The sequence below is a fragment of the Tiliqua scincoides genome, chromosome 1 (genome assembly GCF_035046505.1).
Source record: "Tiliqua scincoides isolate rTilSci1 chromosome 1, rTilSci1.hap2, whole genome shotgun sequence".
Taxonomy (NCBI): Eukaryota; Metazoa; Chordata; class Lepidosauria; order Squamata; family Scincidae; genus Tiliqua; species Tiliqua scincoides.
Window position 1 is genome coordinate 232,211,675 of NC_089821.1, and position 8,787 is coordinate 232,220,461.

Genomic DNA, 8,787 nt, shown 5'->3' on the forward strand with positions numbered 1-8,787 from the left:
AGAGCACATCTATAAGACCAACATCCATATCATTACTCTGACTCATCCGGTCCGTTTCAAGAAAGGCATGGAGGGATTATAGAAGATAATTCATTCCCATTTGACCAGGAATCAGTTCAACACGCATTTGAACAGACATTTTCAACATCATATTCCTCCAGAGTCTATTCATGCAAAGACAGCAGTTGTGACATTACACAGTCTTGTTGCTTTTTAAGTTGACCTTCTATCAAAGTTAGCAACAGCATTGCCAGATAAAATGGACAAATGTACTCTGGATAAAAATGGAATTTCTTTTATTAAATCTTAATAAAAATAGTGATTTTTTCATTGCTTGTTGTCTTATTAGATGGTTCCTACCTTTGCATCACAGAACACTAAACAATTTCTCCAGTACAATAAGTTAACAGATTACCCAAAAGAGCAAAGAGGTTCTCATTTGGTATATTATGGTCCATTCAGATCTCTCCACCCACACACGTCACGAGAATTGCTGCAGGCAGGATTGCTGTGTGAACTTGCTTTGCTTAGAAGATGTGACTGACCCTACCTTTTCTTTTTTTAATTTTTTTATTTTCCAAAATAAAAACAAACAACAAATATAAACAAACACATGACCAACACAAACTCAATACACAACACAAACACACACACAAAAACACACCGTTGGAGGGTGCAAGCAATCATATATCAATATATCTAATCAATCAATACATATCTTCTAATTTTGTTCCTCTTCTAGTTTAGCCTCTTAATATCATTTATCTATCATATTATATCCGGTATAATATATCATGTAAACAATATATTTATCTAAATGCCCTATCTTATACATCTACAACTTCATTTTCAACCAAGCATAAAATGGTTTCCATTGCTCTATCTGTGTCGGTTTGTGCTATTGATCCAAAAATCTCAGCCTATCCATTTCTGCCACATTCATTATTTTCTCTATTAATTCATCTTTCATTGGAATTTTAATATCTTTCCAGTATCTAACATATAAAATCCTTGCAGCAGTTAATATCCTAATAACTAAATGCACATCATTTTCTTTATCTATAATATCTAAGTAATATTAAGCAAAAAAACTCTGGTTTCAGCGGTATCATAAATCCAACCATCTATTGTATTGGATTCCTCACCACTTTCCAATATACTTGCATATTTTTACATGTCCACCACATATGATAAAATGTCCCTTCTACACATTTACACTTCCAACAATTTTTGATATGTTCTGATTCATTTTTACCAGTTTTACTGGTGTCATGTACCATCTAGAAAACATTTTATATACATTTTCTTTAAAATTTGTTGCGCTAGTAAATTTTATATTATATTTCCAAATCTATTCCCATTGTTCTAATGTAATATTATGATCTATCCGTATTTAACTTTTATATATTATATATATTGGCAACCTTCAGTCTCGAAAGACTATGGTATCATACTCTGAAAGGTGGTTCTGGCACAGCGTCTAGTGTGGCTGAAAAGGCCAATCCAGGAGTGACAATCCCTTCCACACTGGGAGCAAGTGCAGTCTGTCCCTGGTCTGTCTCCCTGGCTATGGGCCTTCCTTCTTTGCCTCTTTGCTTCAGTCTGTTGGCCAAGTGTCTCTTCAAACTGGGAAAGGCCATGCTGCACAGCCTGCCTCCAAGCGGGCCGCTCAGAGGCCAGGGTTTCCCACTTGTTGAGGTCCATTCCTAAGGCCTTCAGATCCCTCTTGCAGATGTCCTTGTATCACAGCTGTGGTCTACCTGTAGGGCGCTTTCCTTGCACGAGTTCTCCATATGGAGATCCTTTGGGATCCGGCCATCATCCATTCTCACAACATGACCGAGCCAACGCAAGCGTCTCTGTTTCAGTAGTGCATACATGCTAGGGATTCCAGCACGTTCCAGGACTGTGTTGTTAGGAACTTTGTCCTGCCAGGTGATGCCGAGAATGCGTCGGAGGCAGCGCATGTGGAAAGCGCTCAGTTTCCTCTCCTGTTGTGAGCGGAGAGTCCATGACTCGCTGCAGTACAGAAGTGTACTCAGGACGCAAGCTCTGTAGACCTGGATCTTGGTATGTTCCGTCAGCTTCTTGTTGGACCAGACTCTCTTTGTGAGTCTGGAAAACGTGGTAGCTGCTTTACCGACGCGTTTGTTTAGCTCGGTATCGAGAGAAAGAGTGTCGGAGATCGTTGAGCCAAGGTACACAAAGTCATGGACAATCTCCAGTTCAGGCGCAGAGATTGTAATGCAGGGAGGTGAGTCCACATCCTGAACCATGACCTGTGTTTTCTTTAAGCTGATCGTCAGTCCAAAATCTTGGCAGGCCTTGCTAAAACGATCCATGAGCTGCTGGAGATCTTTGGCAGAGTGGGTAGTGACAGCTGCATCGTCGGCAAAGAGGAAGTCACGCAGACATTTCAGCTGGACTTTGGACTTTGCTCTCAGTCTGGAGAGGTTGAAGAGCTTTCCGTCAGATCTGGTCCGGAGATAGATGCCTTCTGTTGCAGTTCCAAAGGCCTGCTTCAGCATGACAGCGAAGAAAATCCCAAACAAGGTTGGTGAAAGAACACAGCCCTGCTTCACGCCACTTCGAATGTCAAAGGGGTCTGATGTGGAGCCATCGAAGACAACAGTGCCCTTCATGTCCTTGTGGAAGGATCTGATGATGCTGAGGAGCCTGGGTGGAGATCCGATCTTGGGGAGAATCTTGAAGAGGCCGTCCCTGCTGACCAGGTCGAAAGCCTTCGTGAGATCTATGAAGGCTATAAAGAGTGGCTGTCGTTGTTCCCTGCATTTTTCCTGCAGTTGTCTAAGGGAGAATACCATATCATTTAACTTTTACAATTGAAGGAAGACTTTCTTTCGTTTTGAGGTGAATTTAAGCCATTTATGTTGACAGAGTAAATACTCCATCCTCCCTTAACCATCATGTTTCTTTTTACTATTCACCTTCTCTTTTTGTCTTCTTGTGGCTATCGGTGAATGCCTCCTTCCCCCTCTAGTTTCTTCCTTTTCTGATTCCTCAGTTATCTCTGAATCATCTGATTTCTTTTCTTCCAGCTCCATTTCTACACTTTCTCGTTCTTTTCTTCTCAGTTCCTCTTCCTCAGTTTCTTCATTTCTCATCTCATCTTTCATCACTGTACTCAAAAAATTTTCTGCTTTCATTGTTGAATTTATATTATATCTCTGTGACTGGAATTGAAAAAAAAACATACCTTCCTTGAGAAGCCATCTATATGGTATTTGCTTTCCTCTTAAAAATTTTGCTAGCTCTTCATATTCTTTTCTCTTCTTTCCCACTCTTTCTCATGGTGGAGGGTAGCAAAGTGAAAATTCTGAGACATGTCCCATGGTTCCACCATCCATTCCTTTTCCTGTGAGATCTTCAATATTTTATCTCTGTAAAAAGTTCTGATGAATTTCACATGGATTTCTCTTGGTAGTTCATGTTTTCTTAGATAAAAAGTGCTCACTCTTCTCACTGAATACAGATCCATGAGTATCTCCTCTGTTGGCATGTCAATCCACTCTGATATTAAATCACCAGTCAGATGTTGTGTATCTTCCCCTTTCTGTTCTAGTACATTTTGTATTCTCACCACTCAAGCTGCACTCTCCATCTGAATTTCCATTAACATTGCCTCTCCATCATATTGGTTCTGTTCTACGTGTCTCCAGTATTCTAGATTGATCTTTTGCTATCTTTCTTCTAATTTTCTAATCTTTTGTGTATTCTCATCTGCTTGGCCTTTAACAGCTTTCAGTTGCACACTGAGATCATTTAGTTGTGTAGTTAAAACATCCAGACTAGCCTGAACCTGCAGAAATTGATTTGCGTGTTGCTGTCCCATCGCCACTAATTTTTCTATATTGTCTTGTATTGTCTGCTTCCAATCTTTCCCTTTCGGTTCCTCTTGTGTTAGTTTTCCCAAGCTTAATTCCAGGGTGGGAGAGCCTGTAACTTTTGCTCCTTTTCCTGTCATCCTTTTTCTTCCTTCGTATGTCTTCTTTCCTGTAAAACTCAAATATCTGTTATCACATATATCACTATCAGTTACCCATATATCACATCACATCATCAAGAAATCAACTGTTCGCCCATAAAAACCAACACAAGGAAATTTTAAGTCAAATAAACCTTTGCCTTGCAATATTTTTAATGCCACTAGATGTCCTCAATGTATCATCCTCCTTACTTCACTTGTCAGGTTCTTAATATTGCAATGTCTTTTTAAATCCACTAAATGTCCCCAATGTTCTATTCTTCGTATTGCTTACATTTGTTGCTAGATCAACCACATTCCATTCCAGGAGATAGTGAGAGGAATTCAAAACAATAAAGCACTTTTGCAAAACAAAGAAATGCAGATCTCCAGCCCTCTCCATAGGCACTCCAAGATCTCCACAGGAAAATGAAACCGTGCATTCCAAAGCAGAGTTTATATTCCAAAACGATTAATTTGTAATCCAATGAGTTTTCGATTTGTAAATTTAGAGTTATGCTCTCATATTTCCATAACCAGCTTGGCAAATCTCCTCCAAATAGCATGCTTTCCCAAGAGCTTTCAAGAGCTCAGAAAAACACAGCCATTCAGTTGCCTCTAGCCCCGCCCCCTCCTCTTCCTACCTTTTCCCATGGGGCTATTAATCCTAAAAAGCTTTGGTGATAGAGGTATGAAGTAAGATCCAGAGCAAACTATTGTAAACTCTGCTTTCTGCTTTGAAAACTGATTACTGAAAGAAAGGATTCTTGAGGCATAGAGTAAACTAGGTGACTAGGCATGTCCTCATAACAAAATGAACAATCCGCCTCTGTTTTTCTCATCAGAGGGATATAGGTGGGAAAATACTGGCTAAAGCGATATGATCAGCCTGGACAGGCCTATTTTTGCAAGGGCAACTGTTGCAGTGCTGTGTGAAGGTCTATTGCCTTTGAATGCTGCCTGCACTGGCTAAGTTGTGCAGGATTTTGTCCTTGCATGCATCTTGCGAACTACACTACACCTCATTGTATATTCTTCCTGGATTTGCTCTCTAGTTCCAGTTTTAGTATTGACCCTTAACACTAGCAATGGTGTTACACAATTCCCTGCCTATCAACCCTTGACTTCCTTTTGCTCCTCCTTTCTGCCCAACAGCAGACTGGAAGCAAAAAATATATTTGATGTGCTGGTATTGTTACTGGAGCTTCTGTTGATGTAATGGGGTCCAGGCTTTCCACTTATTCTGACTCCTTAGCTAGCCAGTAGAATGCATCAGTCCCTGGAAATCTAACAGCCTAATCCTAACTACCTTTTCGGCACTGATGCAGCCATGCCAACCAGGCATATGCTTCATCCTGTAGTGGTGGTGGGGCAGTCATGGAGGCCTCCTCAAGGATAATTTGTTCCCTTATCTCTGTGCTGCCCTGCTGCTGCATCAGCACTGGAAATTTGGTTAGGATTAAGCTTAATTTTAATGCAAACACAGCATGGCTGAAGAAAATATGCATCCTTATTTATTGTGTTCCTATTACATATTTTGTTCTTGCTTGCGAGGAGATCAACCTCCCACTAGAAGGAATAATTTTAATGCAAACGCAGCATGGCCGAAGAAAATATGCATCCTTATTTATTGTGTTCCTATTGCATATTTTGTTCTTGCTTGCGAGGAGATCAATCTCCCACTAGAGGGAGATCCTGCACTTTGATAAAGGCAAGATGTGCTCTGTAATGGATGATTCCAATTTAACAGTATGCACTGTGGCAGAGGCTGCAGGAAGAGGACACAGGGAAAGCAATTTCTCCTCTGCAAAGTGTACATATATATTGTATCGGGGTTGACTTACATTCCAAACAGCTCTCACAAATTGTACTTCTGTTTTGAGATGTAATTAAAAAAATATTCAATATTATTAAAAATAAACATTTCGTTTCTTCAAGCAGAACGTAAAAGCAGAGCCCTGCTGGATTAGGCCAAGGGTCCATCTAGTCGAGCTTCCTGTATCTCACAGTGGCCCACTAGATGCCTCAGGAAGCACTCAAGACAACATGATACCCTTATCCTGTTGCCACTCCCTTGTATCTGGCACTTGGAGGTAAACTCCTGCTAAAACCCACATATTATCATACCTTGGAGTATCATACCTTGGAGCCAGGGATGCAATCCTCATTTAAAGGCATCTAGGCAGATATCACAGATTTTATTCATTTTAAGAATATTTATCTACTGCTTTTAACAAGAAGCAGTTCACAACACCATTTATATAACTATTTATTTAATTAACTCTATGTATACTATAATAATACTATATTTTTTAGAGAACTACTGATATCTATCCACAAACAACAAGACTATGACCTATGCTAGGTTCCTTTTTTAAAATCTCTCTTTCTCATGCTTTCCCCTTTTAAGGTTAATTGAAGGGGATTTTTAAATGTGGATGTATTGTATTCCCTATTGCAGTATTACTCTGCATAGCACTCAGGTAATGTATTGGCAAGGTATGTGCTATTAAAATAAGAGGACAAATGAAATTGTTGTCTATTTGGTTGGGAGGAAGAGGGCTGTGTTGTACCCTCATATCTCTACAGGCCTTTCAGTTCCTTGGCACCAACACTTTGAGTTCCTGAGCTTTTGGAGTGTTCACAGTCATTCTGCGATGCTACAGTTCAGTCAATGGGTGGGTCCCTATGTACTTCCAACTGCACACACTAAGAGTGCATATGTTTTTGAGTTAGCAGTGCTGGTAGGTGCTAGAGGTATATGTAAATCTCTTCCTAGCATGCTAGAGGTGCATATGTTTTTGAACTTCTAGTGTGCTTGTGACACTTGCAACTTTTCGTTTGAGCCTGAAGGCCTTAAATGTGGCGGCCTCCATGCATAATGTGATCATTTGCCTCCCATACAGAAGTAGAAATAGCAACCAATGAAGAAAGTTATGGACCGATTCTTTTTTTATGATGACTGAATATTGATCCTGTTGGCTGGCATTTCTTTAATGGTAATTTGGAGGCTAACTGTTGAAAAAGCTTTTCTAGAGTAGGTTTGAACAGGCAAAGATGCTCTTTGAAGTCCAAATCTGAATACAATGGGACTATGTTTTCAACAAAGCCCTTCACTTTTTTTACTTCACTGCTCCGGAATTCATTCAAAACAGTGAAAGTGGCGTGCAACAACACTTCATCATTTTCAGATTCTGGCTCATTTAAATAAATATTTAGCATCATGAAAGCACCCAGAAGTAAGTTTGACACCATTTTCTGTGCTCCTTGTTGTCTGTTAATGAATTGAACTAGAAGCAAGCTAGTGATGTCACTTCCTGTGATAGAAGCTATTGCTGCTAGCTCTAAAAACATACACACGCTAAGCTGAGGTGCTGGCAACTCTTGAGTTCCAGGATTCTGTGATAAGAGACCAGCTTGGGCACTAGCTAAGAAAGTCCCAAGCTTTCAGCTTGCGTTATACCCAGGATTTCTGTGACTTTTATTCCCTTCTGTTCTATAATTGGGAAATTGGTCTGTTCTGTGGTTTGATACCTCAATCACAACTGCATGATCACAGATGTTACATGCCATCCACGTGCCTGAACTGAGGCTGCTATTATGATGTCAGAATCATCACCTGTGTAAAGCTGTCTACTGAACAGATGGAGTATTTGCAAGCCTTGCAGACCCACCTGAAGCAGAACTTCTCCCTCTGACACTAATGCCTTTCATTCCACAGCAGCATAATAATTTTTTAGATTTCAGAGGAAGTAAAGATGCATTTTGGATACTAAGCACCTGTAGGAGGCTCCTCGGAAAGGTGGGAGCAGCAAAACACAGAACAGGATAAAGGTGGACCTTTGTTATTACATCTATAAAGCTTCTTTATACAGCAACAGTTCATTGATAGTGTTTTAAAATGGTGTTATTTTAGTCAGAAGTAAGCCCATTGTGTTTAGTAAGATTTAGGATTACAGCCTATCTTACTCATCGGAAACAAACACCTCTAAATTGGTCTGTCTAGCACAGTTTAGTCTATTGTGATTGATGGTGGGGCTCCAGCTCTTTAACACACACAGAGAGAAAAGCAGCACTTGCAACCTGATTCTAAGTGGAGATGTCGGGGATTGAACTCAGGCCTCTTTGCATACAAAGCTTATGCTCTGCTACTGATCTCTTCCCAGTCTAGGTGTATTGCATGGCCTGGGAATAATGGGAAGAACAGGAGTAGCTGACAGAGGCTGGGACTGTGGATTGCTTTAAGCACTTGCCCACATTTCACAGAATGCCTCCTTGTAAAACTTTCTGAATGCTTGCTCCTAACCCTACACATATGCACTTTCCTGTCTTACTGCTATGCTAGGCTGGGGTAGCTAATTGACAAAAGTTTATGGGGGGGGGGGGAATAAAGGTCAAAGCACTGCAACATGCAAAGCTGTCTCCATTGCTCCAAGCAAATTAGTAGCTGAAACCAGGCAACAGGAGCTTTCACAGAGCTTCAAGGAATTAAAAATCTAACATATTACAAACATGTGTTCAGTTACAATTCTCCAGAACATTTCTCTGCATGCCTTATGCCTCACATTTCTAGAATCACAAACCACTGCATTTCTGTAGATTCAACAAGTAAAATAGAACAATTACCAGGCAGCGTCCAGAAGATGGTGCTATATATCAACTTTTATTCTCAATAAGCAACTGGTACTAATCCGTCATGCTGCACATTTCTAAGTTGAGTGCACCAGAAAACAAAGTCATGTGTTGCCATTCACGTTCTTTTTCCCCCCAACCACAATGCTCACTTAAGACAGTGGCCATGA